The 17,902-nt window shown below is 31.5% G+C and overlaps 1 protein-coding gene across 1 annotated transcript in view; it reads right to left on the reverse strand.

Moving 5' to 3' along the window:
• The window catches only part of LOC127718717 (plexin-B2-like), a 130,466-nt gene that overhangs the window by 89,031 nt on the left and 23,533 nt on the right, over nt 1-17,902 (reverse strand). The window lies entirely within an intron of this gene.

A 17,902-nucleotide genomic window follows, 5' to 3' on the forward strand; every position in this document is an offset into this window, starting at 1 on the left:
ATAATAATAAATAACTAGCAAGAGCGAAACTGGAAATAAGTATATAAGCAACAGAAAATAAACACAAATATATATATATATATAAATTATAAAGGCAAAAATTTCAACACAGCAGGTTGGAAAATGAATAATTATATAAAGCAAAATTAGCATTTACATCTATATGTGTATGCCACTATATTGCAGACAATCAGGCAAGAAAGAATAGAGATCAAGCAAAACTAAAGTAATAAAAAGCAAGAAAAAAAAAAAAAAAACAAAACAATCAATTTTATAATGGTATCTGTGAAAATATGATAAAGAAAAAGGTTATACATGTACTTAAACAAAAGAGAAAGAAGAACAATGATAAATCCTGTTTAGTATACAAAACTAAATTGCTTTAATTTTTAAGTCTATAATTGGTTATTAAAGAATTACCTTATATGTATAAAATAGATATCTACATCTGCATATATAGTCCTGTAGCCTCTTAAAAATAGGTCACTACAGCCTAAATATGACTAATTGTTGTACATGTACAATTTTGTATATATATATATATATATACATGCAAGTCTAAATTGAAAACAACGTTCAAACCTATATATACATGTATATTGTTATATATCGCTCATCATTCTCTTGAGCTACAAGAGTCCCCTCTATTTTTACGGGTTTCAAGAGTCATATGTGCCCCAACATCTCGAATACGTGTTTGCAATTTTTCTTTTTTGCGTATTTTGTAGGCCACATGAGACAGAAGGAATCTTTCCTCTTTCATGGATACTGGTAGATCATCTAGAATACGAATTTGACTACCTTTCAGATTGTGGGCACTAGACATTATGAGTTGTTTATCTCCATAGTGTAAAAATCTAACAATAATTGGTTTGGGTCCACTAACCCTTGTTGTTACACGATGAGCATTAGCAATCGGAATGGCGTTTGCTTTTCTCTGTTCAATTTTTAGATTTTGGCTAAACAACTGACGAGTAACTGAATAGATGTTCTCATCTGCATTACTGTCATCAACACCATAAATCATAACATTATATTTCCTTTCATGCTTTTCCTCATCTTAACGAAGAAGATATGGTCCAAATTGAAAATGACACTGACATTATTGACTTTATGCTTTTATCAGATTCACAAATGAATAATTTATGCCAAGATATTACTAGTCCTAACTCTTCACAAGGACCGGTGGCCAATTGTGAACAGCAACAACATGTAAATGTAAATAAAACAGCAACATATTCAAGCTATCCATGTATTAACAATTTTGGAAATGGATATCCAATGTTTCCCGTCATTACAAACAATTATGGGAATATCAATATCAACTTCAATATTATTCCAAAGTAAACTGTGTAATAGACATTTTGCACTTAAACAGTGTGTCAAAGAAACTGTGATTACTTCAAATAACATCTAAATATCTGGTTTCAAGTCTGTTCTCTAATTTTTGCCAAATGAAATTTGTGTTCGTATTAATTGATTACTTTTGATTATTATCATTACATAAAAACAAACAAGGTATATTTCAGGGATATAACTAAATTATTAACAAATCACAAAAAAACCCAAAAAATTGACAAAAAACAATTAAATATGCATGCACATATATGGGGTAAATATCAAGGACAACATACACTCTTTATTTTCTGTATTATTGAATAAAGCAATCATTGTCTTTTGTTTCGGTAATCATGTGGTTTTATTGGACTTTTGAAATCACCACATATTTACCTCACCAAAAGACAATAATTGTATAATACTGATAACGATTGACTATGAAGATAATGGTTATACACATTAAATATGTTTTATATTTTAATAGGTTGAAGGTGAACATATTGCAATATTGACAAGCTATATTAAATGTATTAGGTTGCATAGCTATTGTACCGGTAGTTATATTCATACAAGGAACGATGGTGTCAGTTTGAAATGGGATATGTGGATATAAAAAATGTAAACTGTTTTCTCTAAGTTTCTTTCTAAGTATCTGATGCGGTTGTTGCACAGAATGTTTGAAAATTGTGTCATTTTAGTTTATATTTTTGTGACACTAACATGTTGATGGTTTCAAGTGAGAGTATGTTAACTCGGACACGATGTTGGTAAATTGTGTCATACGAGTTTTCATGGTAACACATATGGTGGTTATTGGCAGTGGTGTAGCTAAAATTTGATAAATACATAGTAATGATATGCAACAATAGGTAAATATTTACAAAATGGTTTAAGATGTCAGTCTACTAGAAATCAATATTTACAGAAAAAATTATTAAGTATGTGAATATAAAAGTCTATGATATGTCAAGTTAGAACTGAGAAATATCAACTTGCAACTGTGAGATTTGTCAAGTAAGAAGTGTAAAATGTCAAGCTGAGAGTGAAAAAGTATCAAGATGAAACTGAAAAATGTTAAGCTGTTTTTCAAACATTTTAATTTTTCAAATGAATGATTATTTACTGTGTGGAAACAAATAGCATAGCTCAATCTTAGTTCGTCTGATTTTCTGAACGAATTGTTTGTAAAGTAGCGGGTGTCATCAGTGGAAAGTTATTTGCTTGTCTTGCTTACGCATATGAGTTCATCCCATTTTGGTTGGCTTTGTGTTGCTCAATCATAATTAGTTTTTTAGTAGTGTTTTGTGGACGTTTTTTCTGATGATATGTTGACCCCTTATATAATTAGTATCGTTTTGAATTAAACCCTGAAGTGCCAGTTTTTGTAAGAAACAGGCAATTTTGAAAAAAAAATTCAAAACATGGCAAAAATAAACCCAACGACCTAACCATCCTATTTTGAAGTTACTCTCATCTTGAGTTAGAAATGGTAGGTCTTTCATTTCTGCGTGTATGGTAATTGGAGAAATCTCTAGGTAACTTTTGGTTAGAATGTTAGCAAATTACGAAGTTAGTTCCCCTTAATTGTTAATTTCTAGTGTATTTCAACCAAATTATATCTAGAATTACCAGAACAGGAAAAGGAAACGAATGTTATATTCGTGCACCATTATACATTTTGAACTTAAAATAATGTCAACTTGAGTGGGTTTTTGTTTCACATTTTTTTACCACTGTCTGATTCTTAGGCAGATTGGTACTTATGTTGTGAAGTAAGAAGCCCTACAGTTGATATTAGGGTATATCACTTCTTCATACAACTTATGCGTGACAAACATATGCAAATTTGTTCTGCTTAATGTCTTACCAAGCAACTGTGATAAGTAATTAACGGGTTTCACTATGTATAAGTTGTGTTTACAAGACAACTTAACCAAAAAGCACTTAGCACAAATCATAATCTGAAAATAAGGCTACAAGTTACAATAACGTTACAATTTAACAGTACGTTTAAAACCTATTCCATGGGCACATAATAATCTTCATCACATGAACCAACGAATGACTATTTAACCTGTTTTACCTACATTATAAGCGTGGTATTTAACCTGACTTTCATGTATAACATATTTTTGTACTTTACTGATCTTTTATCCATTGCATTTTAATGTGTACGAACAATTAATCTAACTAAAGGATTTATTCGTCCATTTCTATATATTTTAACAAGAATAGTCAAGAGTAGAATTTTTTTTTTTTCAACTGAACAAAGGGTTCATAGACTATTGGTTACAAGATGCAGGACATTTTAACAATTCCAGTGCGGCTCGAATAAGCGTTTTTCTGTTTCTCATTGGATACACTGAATATTTCAACGACAATAAGTTCATTTCCAAGAAATTCAAATTCTTTGTTTGTTATATTTCTCATTATTTTCAATAGTTTTATGGATATATTGCTCATATGAATTCCAAATGTGAACAATGCTACCAGAAATATCCCAGGCCAATTTCTTTACAGTGCATGAATCAGTCGCTGTTAGCTTGCTATAGTGTATAGGATTATTTTCAAATGATCAATAGATCTTACTGTATTCCCAGGATAATAAAAAACGATTTGTAAAACGGAATCTTTTTGAAGATTTGTTTCCTCGGTTGTTCTTAATGTTATAATCCAACAACAATGCCTATCAGAACTTGGCATGTAGTATAGAGTCTTGTTTATATCGGAAGACAGTTAACGAGGTTAATTTGTTTTACATGTATTATGATGTTATATTCAGTTTGTATTTTCTTTATATATATAGAGAGACTTTGTCCAATCATTATCACGAGGCTCCCTACTTGAAGCATTTGAGATCATAATTTAAAAACTATTTCTTTGCAAAGTAATGCTGTAACAGTATAACTAGATTATGGAAATCTATTTTCGACACGACATAATTTAGTGTATGTGTCAGCCTATATGCCATTGACATATAATTTTTCATATGACCGTAATTCTATCATATCGGTAATTGTATATAGGATATGCTTATTTTATATTATTGTCAGTTTGGAATACGTTGCCTTTTAATGTTGTTGAATACAAAATTTCAATAGAACATCTGATCCAGTGTCTGATTCTAAGAAAGCAAATTTTTCTTTTAGATATGATAATTTCTTCATTTTGCTATTGCTGATGTAACTGTAACCTTTTGTCCAATTTCAGTTTGTGTTTGTCAAGAACAAAATGCCAACCTGATGACTCATACTATTTGAATGATATCATCGTACATACATTTATGTCACGATAACCTTAAACATGTTAAAGGGGCATAAGCTGTCAAATTCATGTTCACCAATTTGACTCAAACTTTCATATTTGATTTTTAACATACTTAAACGTATAAACCAATTACAAAAAGTCTAAAATAAGCAATTAACAATGCATGGACTCTGTATCAGCATTTTGTGTGTATTTTAGTCTAGACCCCCATTTAATTAACCATTAAGATGAAAACCGAAGTCTGCAGACGGTCATATAACCCGATATAAACATAAATATAGATATAAATAGATAGCGAACACGTGCAATGAAATTTTTTCTAGGTCTGTTTGATTTCAGATGATATGTTTAAAATATATGTTTATCATCGTTTTACCTATATAAGAATGATTTTTTTTTTGTGGATCGAGTCAGTCAACCAAATGGTTCACCCTTGTTTCACTTTTAATGTTGATATTCTTTTCTTTCTGATAGCTGAACACGCATAGTACATGCGCAACCAAACTCTCACTAAAGAGTTAAATTGAAGGACATACATGTGTGTATACGGAAAAAATAAGGTTAAATTATTGACTTACAAGTTTTTTATTCATACATTAACCAAATAATCAAAGAGATAGTGGCTGACTTTTTCGGAACTCTGACTAATTATGTACAACACCGCTCTCCCTCAAAAATCTTATAATAATATATATATAAAAAAAAATGAAAAAAGGAGAAAAAAACGTAGCAAAAATTACCATAACATAACATAACATACATTTTCTAAATAACTAAAACAAATCGTAAACATACTAATATAAAGTTTCCAATTATTTTAGAATTCAATACCATCATGTAGTATATATACTTTTCAACATATGAATGTTTGTGATTCATATCTGAATAAGTTTACTCTTCATGGGAATTAATACAACTGGTGATGAAAATCACACACTTTGTCAGAAATGATTATTTCATTACGGTCCATGATTAATGTTTTAGTGTTTAAGTTGTTTTTGAAATTAAAAAAAATGCTACTTTTCGTACGTATGTAGATGTCCTTAAATTATGTAATTGCGAATGAACTAAGGATGCAACTCCCTCGGGCCGCCAAAGTTGACCCAACACAGTTTTGGCTGCTTTGCTTGAGTTTTTATGCTCTCAAATGTACGTTATACATTGTTCTTTCAAAACTTTTGGTCTGAATCGAACCTGATGAGGATTATTTCTAGAACTAAGAGATGTGCGCATGTAAATCAAATCATAATGTTTTTCTTCAACTAATTATAATTTTGTCTAAATATTATTAAATTATTTCGGTTAAAGTTTCAAAATTTTAAACCGAAATTCACTTAAAATTTCAAAATGCTTCATTGTACACGAACATATATGAAATAATAAATGACTTAACTTTGTTAATAAAATATAAAAAATACACTCATAATTGACAAGTCTTGAATAACTTACTTTGTGTTGTATCTGTCAACACAACAGATGTGTAAATAAGCAATGCAATGAACATATTAGCTGTTGTCATATCGTGGTATTAATTCCAACTAGTTCTGTGCTTGAATATAAATAACTAGAAATGAGGAAACAAATAATAACGTGCTGTAATGTAGTTAAAACTCACAAGTACGTAAAAAGGTTGATTAAATAGATTTAAGTAATAAAAAGTAAGATAAATAAAAATTAATAAAATAAACGAAACAAAACAAAACAAAACAAAACGGAAGAGAAAATAATGAAAAGTAGAATTAATTGAAATGACATAAATGAGAGAAAAAAAATGCTTAATATAAATAATATATCAGAAAAGTAATAGAAAGTTACACGCTTACATACTTAAACCATATTAGATAGTCATTATGAATTAGAAACACACCACAATGAGATAATATTTAAAGTCGCAAACACCACCGTCCTTTAAATTTCAGCCAATTTTCACAACATGACAAATGGAAAGTTTCTACTACCTGAAGCTTTCATAAAATTTACGTTTTTTCTCATAATAAAAGTAATTTCAATTCTCAGTATTTGTTATATTTCAAAAGAATCAATACTGTGAATTAGATCAGTAAAGCAAACTTTTTAAACAGACCTTGTATCGTGTTGAAGTGTATTAAAAATGCAGTTAAATATAATTACCCTACAATTGAGGAAACACAACCTATACGTTATTCAATGTTCCTACAAAATGTTCATCTTAGAAAAGATGATTTCTTTGTTATCATAATAGAGAAGACAGTTTAGGTGGATTAAACATAAGAAGTCAAACACCTGCACGATTCCCCCTCAAGAAAAGACAAACAGCCAGCATACCGGAACGAAACAGGGAAATTTTAACTTATAACTTCTCTATATAGGCATGCTGTTTTTTTTTTTTTTGGAGTTAGGATTTGTTATTGCCCCTAGGTATCTTCTCTCTCTTTTTTTATTAAAATGATCAAAATCATGCGTGTAATGTGCAAGTATACAGCAACTGCGGCCGTGTCAGCCCTTGTCGTGTTGCATTATTTGTAGGTAGGTTTTAAAAAGGTCTTGTAATTTCCCACCCTTCATCGTAATTTGATTGAACTTTTCCTATTGTAAAATTCCAAAACAATGAAACAAATATTTGGAAACCTGATGAATACTTCTGAATAAAAAAAACAAATGAACTTGAATTGTGGGTTGAAAGGGTTCCTGTCATAGCCGTCGTAAAGTAAATGGCTCTTAACAAATGAATGAATATTTCATTTTGGAGAGAATATATGTTACTATCCCTTACTAAAAGTATTGCTCTTTGAAGCTTCAATAACAAGCAAGTTATAAATGAAGATAATATGAAAAATCCGCGAATGGGCAGCATATATGACTTTGTGACCAACATCAAAGAAAAGATATTCCAACCATCGTAGGTCATGAGTTTTGGTGGTCATGACCCTAGGTCGATGTACGTTACATTGGAAACTCCCCATTACCACACATGCTAGATCTCGTGATCTAATAAATGTAGTGTTACAGAAGGAAAAACATACATTGAGGGATCTTCAGTCTATCATTGATTCACCAAACTTTGATTGTGCAGTTGTTATACCAGGAAACGTTTCCCGAAAAGACAAATAGATTAAACAATAGGGATAAACACATATTTTCATAGAATCACGATTATTTAGGTAGTTAGATAAGATGTTAATCATGTTAATACGTTGCTTAAGTTTTTGGTAAATTCAATGACAAATCATTAATTTTATCAGACTTTGAATTAGTTAACGTATGATCAATATTATGCATCTGATACATATTGTTATTGTGCTTTGTTAAGTTCACATTGGTACTCGGGCAAATGGGACCATGACTGGCAAAACCAGAATATAACATTTTTGTTATCTTTATCCTCAGTTTTTGCAGTTGATAAATGGTGGTACTATTCCCAAAATCAGTATATAACTTTTTACATAGATAACATAACTATAGTTGCTATAATCAACAAACAATAAACAAAGAATTCATGGAATATATTTCTGATAAAATAGACTTGTCCTACACTGCCTGAGAAACAAAGAATCTTTACGGCCAAACACTTATATGGGGCAAATTATGTATTGGCAGATATACTTTCTCGGCAGCAGGTACAGACATTTCATTAGTTAGAACCATGAACAGAAATTGTTCCCACACCAGTTCCCAATTTACCAGATTTGCAAAACTGCAGAAAAAGTATAACAAAATTACCGAACTCCAAGAAAAATTCAAAAAGGGGAAGTCCATAAAAACTGGTACAATATATTGTGTGAACAGACTACTGCTTTTTATAATTTTCTATTTTGTACCGGGCTTTTGTGTAAAAGTTCATTACATATTGCATACATCTGACATAAAAGCAGTAAATTGAAAATCCTGACGAATTGAAACTTTGAATCATAACACTCGGTTAAGTTGATGTTAAGACAAAATGGATCATAGGATCATCTTTTTACTGTGAAATATCCATCTCCTATTTAGAGGTATTTTTCGATAGTGAGTTGCTAAGTGCCTTACCGGGTCATATGATTTAAGACGTAGTTGCTATAGATTATATAAAGCTGCATACTGATAACGATTTACTATAAAGATAATGGTTGTACACATTAAATATGTTTTATGTACTAATAGGTTGAAGGTGGATATTGATAGGATTATCAAATGTTTTACGTTGTATAGCTACTGAAACTTAAGTTGTATTCATGCTGTTATTTTGCGGATTATGACAATGCTGTGCTACTGTAGCGGGTAGTAATATTCACATTCCGAATAGGAACGATGGTGTCAGTTTTGAATGGGGTATGTGGATAAAAAAAAATGTAAATTGTGTTCACTAATTTTCTTTCTTAGGTTTCTTATGTCATATATGTCATTATTTGTATCATATTGACACGTTTCTTCGACATAATGTTTGAAAATTGTGTCTTTTTAGTATATTTATTGTGACACTAATTTGTTGGTAGTGTCAAGTGATAGTATGTTCACTCGGACACGATGCTAGTAAATTGTGTCAAACGAGTTTTCATGGTGACACATAGGTGACATTGGTGTAGCTAGAATTTGATGAATGAATAGTAATAATATGTAACAATAGGTTGATTTTTACAAGATGGTTCAAGATGTCAATCTACTAGAAATCAATATTTTCAGAACAATTGATTAAGTATGTGAATAATCAAAAGTCTAAGATATGTTAGAACTGAGAAATGTCAATTTGCAACTGTGAGAATTGACAAGTAAGAAGTGAGAAATGTCAAGTATGAAATAAAAATTGTCAAGTTAGAAATAAAGGCAACAGTAGTATACTGCTGTTCAATAGTCATAAATTATCGATTATGCAAAAACAAATCCGGGTCACAAACCAAATGGAGGGAAACCCATCAACTATACGAGGAAAACAACAGAACAACAGAAACACTGCAACAAAAACAAACGCTAACATACATAGAAACGGACAATTTGATGACAACTGCCATATTCCTGACTTGGTACAGGACATTTTATGACAAAATGGTGGGTTGAACCTGGTTTTATGGCTAGCCAAACCTCCCGCATGTGAAGTGAGAAATGTCAAGTTACAAGTCAGAAATGGCAAGCTTAAAGACAAAAATGTCAAGTTGAACTTGAGAAACGCTTCGGACGCAAGGAACTTATAACGTATTGTTTTCATTTATTGCTATAGTGTATAGGATTATTTTCGTATGATCAATAGATCTTATTGTTATCAGAGCTTGACATTTGGTATAGACTCTTGTTTGTTTCTGAAGACAGTTGATGGTTTGATTGTTTTGATTTTGATGTTATATTCAGTTTGCTTTTTCTTTATATATATATATGTGTGTTCTACATTTCATTTTATTTCTATGATGCCTTATTTGACCATCTAAATGGAGTTATATTTCTACAGAATACAGTACTTGACCATTGATCTCATACTTACATTGTTATTATGGTTATCAAAATTCTTCTTTGATAACAAATATGAATGTTTTACAAAAAAAAAGCTTTTGTAAGTTTCCTGCTTTACATAATACTTGTGAAACATAAGGACGCATTTCATTGTTTCATTTCCAACACAAAAATGTAATATAAGAGAGGATGTGATTTATAGATAACAAGAACTCGTCTGATAATGATAATTAGAAGAACGGTATGTAAAGTTGCCAAATGAAACATTACAGTTTACCTTTTTTCGAGAACGATATTAAATTTAATTATTCGAAACACTTAAACATCTAATTCATAAACAACTATTTTCAATAAACTTGGGATAGTTAATGTTTAGTAATTGTATCATACCTTCAAGGAAACATTAAAAGTAATATTATAAATTCAGCGACTTCCTTAATTATGACGTATGTCTCATATGACTTCAATAACTGTAATGTTTCATTTGGCAACTTCACATACCGTTCTTCTAATTATCACTAGAAGTTAACGCGACTTAATGCCACTTTTGTCTTGTCGTTTTGAAAATTTGAATATTGTACTTTTTTATTGTGTTTATATTCTTGTTTTTATCAAAATAAGAAAATATGGTATAATTGCCAATGAGACAACACTCCATCAGAGACCAAATGACATAGAAGTTAATAACCATTGGTCACTGTATGGCCCTCAACAATGAACAAAACCCATACCCCTAGGGTGATTTGGGAATAGAAAAGTGGTCACTACAGGTCTTCTTCCGACCGACAGTAACAACCTTGTCAAAGTAGGGCGTCCTTTTGACTGTGCGGGATATACAAGTATGCAGCCACGTCCGGTCAGAATGAGAATATTAAATCTGATGCCTCGTGCAGAAAGAGTGATACGCTTTTGGCACGTTTCAAATCCTTCTAACATCTCTTTGAGTGGTCCGCAGGTAGCCTGCTGCAAGGTTAAATTTCTGTTCTCATATTTAACATAACCTCATTTTCCCGTGGCAGTCTAAATTTTCCAAACCGTCATCCCTGACGACCTCTATTACAGGACCTACCGATTGTATTTGTTGTTAATTTGTTTTCTTCCTGAACATGCATGGGATGTTTGCCACTGGACATTCAGCAATCAACAATCAATCAATCAAAAATTGTCACATTTGAAAATGTATCACTACACGCAATTTTCATGGCCGTTTGGCTTTTATATGAATAATTATATCTAAGGTTTGACGAAATAAATCTAGTGTTTTTGTGACAATCAGCAATGAGTGTCATTAGAGGAGGAGGTAGAGAGGCGAAAGATACCAAAAGGGATAAACAAACTCAAAAACGAACAGACAATGCCAGGGCAAAAAAAGAAAAAAAAACTGACTTACAGACAAACAACAGTATACAAAACACATAGAAAAAAGACCGAGCGACACGAACCCCACCAAAACCAGAGGTGGTCTTAGGAACTGTTTAATCGCTAAATTCAAATATGCTGACTGTTTATGATAGTATTGATGTGAGTCATATACATTTTGGAACATTGCATGTCGAATTTTGGCAATAGTGGTGTCTGTTCGTTTTCGAATTAGTCCGTTTGCCCTTCCGGTATCTTCCTACTTTACGTTTCTGTGTTTTGTAGTTTTGTATTTTTTGCAATTTCACCTCAGATATGATTTATATATACAAACTCATCATTCAATAATACAATAGTATTCCAAATTAATCTGTATAATGCTTTGCCTAATCAACATTCAATTTAAGATTATATATATTGTCGCTAAATAAAATAGGTAAACAGAAAACAGCTTATGCTATATATAATTTGTTGTTCCTTATGAATAGAAAGATAAGATGGTCAATTATCATTTATCTATAGTCATATATCACAGTCAGGATTCTACTTCGTCAAAATTATCTCCCCGTTACGCCAGTTCATGTTTACAATCGTAGAAATGGAAGCCATTGTAGGGATGACGCGCTGCCAATTTAGCTCTTTAAAACCGATAAATTTATCCACATAGCACCATTACGATCCTTATATGCCAGTTGTATTTTAAAAGACAAATGTATCTACTAGCTAATGAGCATCAGTTAATATACTTGTCTGCTTTCAATCAACTAAAAACTATTGTCTGATCGGTTGTCAGGTGGAATTTTCGAAAATTCATAAACATTTAAAAAAATTCTTATTCAATATTTCGTGGAAGGGCAGACTAAAATTTTTCAGTGGTTGAAGACTATAAATCCTAGATATCACACACAAAAAAATGAAGTTTTTTCGAAGATATGCATTTTTAAGATCCAACTTAAAAGTCTGTCGGCAAGTACTTTTAGTAAAGATTTGCACACACCAACTCTGTTTTTGTGATTCATTAGAAAGATATTTCACTTGATCCATATAATTATTTCATTTTTTTAGTACTGTGAAATTTCGATGTTATAAAGTCAACCTGTAGCCTTGGTATATAGAAATGATAGAATCTTAAGCGAGATGATGTATCAAATACTTTTGCCTTTTACGTTTTCAAGACAAAATATTCAACTCAAACACGCCCTATCATTAAAAAGGTGCACTCGATTTGCTCTTTTCGATGCAATTGTTACCCATTTTTTGGAATTATTTTTCGAGTCACATAATAGATGGGCAGAAACGAAAATTAAGGAACAAAAAGATTGATATGTTCTTCGTCCGTGGTTTTATTTTTTTTTTAAATCGGAGGTTATGCATTTTTTAGATCCAACTGAATAGACACCCATGTCGTCGACTGGATATCTAATTGTTCTGCTTAATTATGTAATAGATAAATTGAAAACTTATGCAAATGATGTTTTATGATAAAATACTTCGTAATTTAGCCGAAAACTGTCATTTTTTTGTTTCTTTTAACTTTTAAAATTTGTGTTACTATAGTAAACATTACAGTAAGCATTTATCGCCTTCTCTAACAAAGAGCTTTGATTCCTTTGTTCTATTTCAACTGGGTTTCCGCCTGATCATAGATAGAGGGAACAACCTGTAACTCGTTTTGTTCCATTGGTTTTTTTTATAAAGAAATATATCAAATTACAGCCTTTAATTAATTTTTGGTCAGTAGATATGTACAGACTTTATGCCATTACACATTGAGAGAGACGAAAAAAAATATAAATTAGAATTTAGTTGAGTCAAAAGATGGTCGAGCTAATGAAAAATAAGGGGAGACATAATTGCATTAAATGTTGCCAATTACATCTTTACATGAATGTTGTTACATACAATTTTTGGATGCACTTTGTTACTGTTCTTCATGTATAAATATATATATAGTACTCAATGAGAAAATACTATAATTTGTAAATTTATCAGATTCGGCATCTTCAAAAATTACAGCTTTTGCCGAAATGGGTAATTTCATGTCACAAATGTTTTTCATCAAATCTTTCATTTCAACCATACCTTTTTTGAAAAAAATACCATCCCAAATTAGATGGATGGTAGTCACTCGAGTTTCTGTACAGAGACTGCAATATAATAATTAACTTCAGACATTTTACCTTTGTGTAAAAGTGTGTTTGTGTATAAATTGCGAGATAAAATTTTGTCTTGAAAAATAAAAAGTTTATCATTTTTGAATGAATTGCTTTCCATTCTTCTTCAATAGAAATAAGAAGATGTGGTATGAGTGCAAGCCAATAAGACAACTCTCCATCCAAGTTACAATATGTAAAAAGTAAGCAACTATAGGTCAAAGTACGGTCTTCAACACGGAGCCTTAACTCACACCCAACAGCAAGCTATAAAGGGCCCCGAAATGACTATTGTAAAACAATTCAAACAGGAAAACCAACGGTCTAATCTATATAAAAAAACAACAAACGACACATTGAACAACAGGTTCCTGACTTAGGACAGGTGCAAACAAATGCAGCGGGTTTAAACGTTTTTAACAGGCGCCAACCTCCACCCTAACCTGAAATAGCAGTGTAACAAACTTAGAAAGATACACTATAAAATATCAACTGAAATGGCTTAACTCAATCAAAAAGACATATGAACAAAAACAAGTAAACATACACTGAACGAATACATTTTATCTATGACACAATATAAATACAATATTACATAAAAAGGGGGATGTAAAACGATGTCAAAAAGACAACTATAACCTTGAACAAAATGGCGTTAAATAAAGTAACGTACACAAGTAAATTTAAATATGATAATTTTGGTGTTACATGTAGCAGAACAGAAATATTTTTTACAAAATAAATAAATTTGTTGTTCATAGTACGAGAACAGAAGTGAAAATATATCGCCATACTAAATACTCAAAGGTGGTACATATTAAAAACAGTGAGACGAGATATAACACAAAATAAGTAAACATTGTATCACAAAAAAGCATTACAGATTGTGTCATCAGGTCATCAGGTCAAATTAACACGAAAATACGATCTAATCTTGCATCAGAGACTTAAATCAACCAAAACACATCCCAGGGATTTAGTGTTTTAACGCCATGGACTGTCAAAGAAGACATGAATTGTGCAATGCCAAAATGAAAATATCGACAGGCAGTAGGATAGTTTGGATTTAACCTTATAATAAATATGTATAATGTTATATATATATATATAAAAAGCAATCTCTATATAGAAAATGAACGTGGATGTGTATTCATGCATCCCAAAAAAACCACTAAAAAGAATACCAATTTAGTCATGTTTTAATTTGTTGATGATAAAATCGATATTTGTGCCAATGTAATCAATATTAAAAGATCTTATTACAACACATTTATAAGATAACCTTTACTAATAAGTTTGTTTAAAGGTTCGATGAGTTTACACGGATCACATAGTGCTTTCCGCGCTTTCAGTACAATATTACTGTAAAAATCTAGGATGTGAAATACCATTTTTAATAAGTTTTCTACAGGTGCAGCCAAATTTACAAATCAAATCTTTGTATCTATAAAAGAATTTAGTAAAAGTTTTAAGTAATTTATTGTACCGAAATCCCTGACTAAATAATTTACCAGTGATGCATTGATTAAGTTCGTTAAAATCTATGACATCACTACACACACAGGCGTAACGAACGAGTTGGGATATATAAACAACGTATGATGGAGCCAAAGGAACATCGCAGTCTAAAAAAGGAAAATTAACAATAGGGAATGGAAAATCGTCCCTTTTGACCTATATTTTAGTATGGAGTTTCCCTTTAGAAATTGAAATGTCTAAATCTAGAATAGGACAACTACTGGTGTTTATGTTAGATTTATTTAATGTAAGTTCCTGTGGGTAATTTCGGTAGTATATTTAGAGAACTCTGGATTATTTAACGAAAAAATATCGACAAGATAACGGTAGGGATTGTTGAATGTGTCAACCAAATGTAAGAATGACGTGTCTTTACTGAGTTTGGTCATAAACTGAGATTCATAGCAATACATCTGCTATTAAAGGGGGCAATTAGTGCCCATAGGAATACCTACTTCCTCTCGATACACTTTATCGCAGAAACATACATAAATATTCCTTTGATTGAGTTAAGCTATTTCAGTTGATATTTTATAGTGTGTCTTTCTATGTTGTGATGTTACACTATTGTTTCAGAAAAAGGGTGAAGGTTTGGTACCATTAAAACGTTTAAACCCGCTGCATTTGTTTGCACCTGTCCTAAGTCAGGAATCTGATGTTCAGTAGTTGTCGTTTGTTGATGTGGTTTATAAGTGTTTCTCGTTTCTCGTTTTTTATATAGATTAGACCGTTGGTTTTCCCGTTTGAATGGTTTTACACTAGTAATTTTGGGGCCCTTTATAGCTTACTGTTCGGTTTGAGCCAAGGCTCCGTGTTGAAGACCGTACTGTGACCTATAATGGTTTACTTTTATAAATTTTGACTTGGATGGAGAGTTGTCTCATTGGCACTCATACCACATCTTCTTATATCTAATAAATGTTGCCCAGGAGAAAATTTAAAGCTTCAATCATATCTTCACATTTCCATTAAGTGTATTTAGCATAGTTTCCTTTTTCGTTACAGAAAAAGGCTTTAAACGAGTTACAGCAAATAAATTTGCAACGAGATTTTTCAAAAGACCATTTAATTAAATATGAAAACTTGTTTTTATAAGATTGTGTGGAAGTGTAGTGTAGAGAGTAGAAAAATCATAACTGTCAACAGAATTAAAAGGACCGTCAAAAGCACGTATTGTATCTTAAACCGCTAAAGAATTTTTAACACTCGAAAAATAATTAATACCATTATTTTCATAAGCTTTATTACAAAAGTTAATAACAAGTTCTTTGATAGTAGTAAGGGAGGTAGTTAAAAGCACTAGATTAGTAGTAGAACACTTACTAGATGCGGAGATGAAACGAAATGTAAATGGTTGTTTGTGTAATTTAGGTAACCAGTGCATAGTCGGGACTTTCAAATGTTCGGAAGAGGCTTTAAGCCGAGTAGTGTAGAGTTAGATCATTTGCCCATTTTTTCATGCTGTTTCATAGGCATTTTGGTTTTCCTTCCTTTGGTCGGCAAGTAGCTAAACCTTGTGCCTGAGATATTAACAAATGACTCGTTTCAAAACTGTAATTATAAGATTTCAAAAGATATTGTTTTAAATCATGCCTGAACAATTTATAAAATTTAGCAGTATACACATTAACCCCTGGGAATTTGCAATTCTTCATATTTCTAAAAATAGTAAGACATACCATTTTGTATCTCGCCTTCACATGTTCTCTTTCATCATTAGACAGAAGATGTTTGAAAGGATTTTCTTTGAGAAAAAAATAGAAACTCTTCTTCGTTGCTGAGAACTTGATTGGTTGGTGTATATGTTACAGGCATTTTCTAAATTTAGGCATTTTGTAAAATGCCTGCAAGATTCAGGCATTTTACATAATGACTAATTTTTCTAGGCATTCTACAAAATGCCTGGAAAAATTGAAAGGCATTTTACAAAATGCCTGGAATTATTTTATAGAAAGAAATGTTAAAAAAAAAAATTGAAAGCTTTGAACAACAGAGCAGTTTTATTTATGATAATTACTGAATGTTTAAGCTTGCGTTTTAAGAGTTTTAATAATCAAAAATAAATTTTACTGAATTATTCCAAATCCACAGAAGCACAGAACTCGAAAATTATTTGATATTTCTTAAAATGTTTGGATAACAGAACTGTTACACAATATTTGTCCTGATTTTTTGCAAATACATTGTTTGGCGTAAAATCAAGTTCAGCACTTCGACCACATTTGGAGAAACCTGAATCATGGCACATTTAGCTCTTTCAAGTCATTACCTTTTCTGATAGAACACTAAACGTTCGAAAACATTGGGTTTTGCAATAAGCACACACGTCACACCAAAAGATACAAAGTACATTATCATGATTAGTTTGACTTGTATCTTTTGGCCTATAGCTTTTAACGGACTGAAGCAGATCTGCCCATGACGGGTGATGCATCTATAACAGGAGACGCTTACCCTGTCAACGCACCGTTATTTGTCTCTTCCTGGTCGATTTCCGAGATTTTAACCACAGTTAATTACTGTCTCATTAATTCATCAGATTGCAAAGACCCAGGAATTCCCATGAGGCAGTGAAAATGAAAATATTCATATCTTTGGATCACAACCAAACACGGCATTGTATGGCAAAAACCCATGCTATAGAGTGGAATTTATTTGGATGTAGATGTGTAAATTCTCATTATTTATGAATAAGGACATTAAATATATTGCCGCATGTTAGTACAGTGCAACACTCTCTGCACGTTAAGAACTCTATGACCGTTCTGCAGGTGGAATTTTCTGTCCCTTTCCAAAATACCTTCATTTCAATTGCAAGCGGCAGTCGAATTTTCTGTCCTGTCCAGGTCAATCCACTACAGAAATAACCC

Source organism: Mytilus californianus, unplaced genomic scaffold (genome assembly GCF_021869535.1).
Source record: "Mytilus californianus isolate M0D057914Y unplaced genomic scaffold, xbMytCali1.0.p SCAF_1, whole genome shotgun sequence".
In the NCBI taxonomy this organism is placed as follows: Eukaryota; Metazoa; Mollusca; class Bivalvia; order Mytilida; family Mytilidae; genus Mytilus; species Mytilus californianus.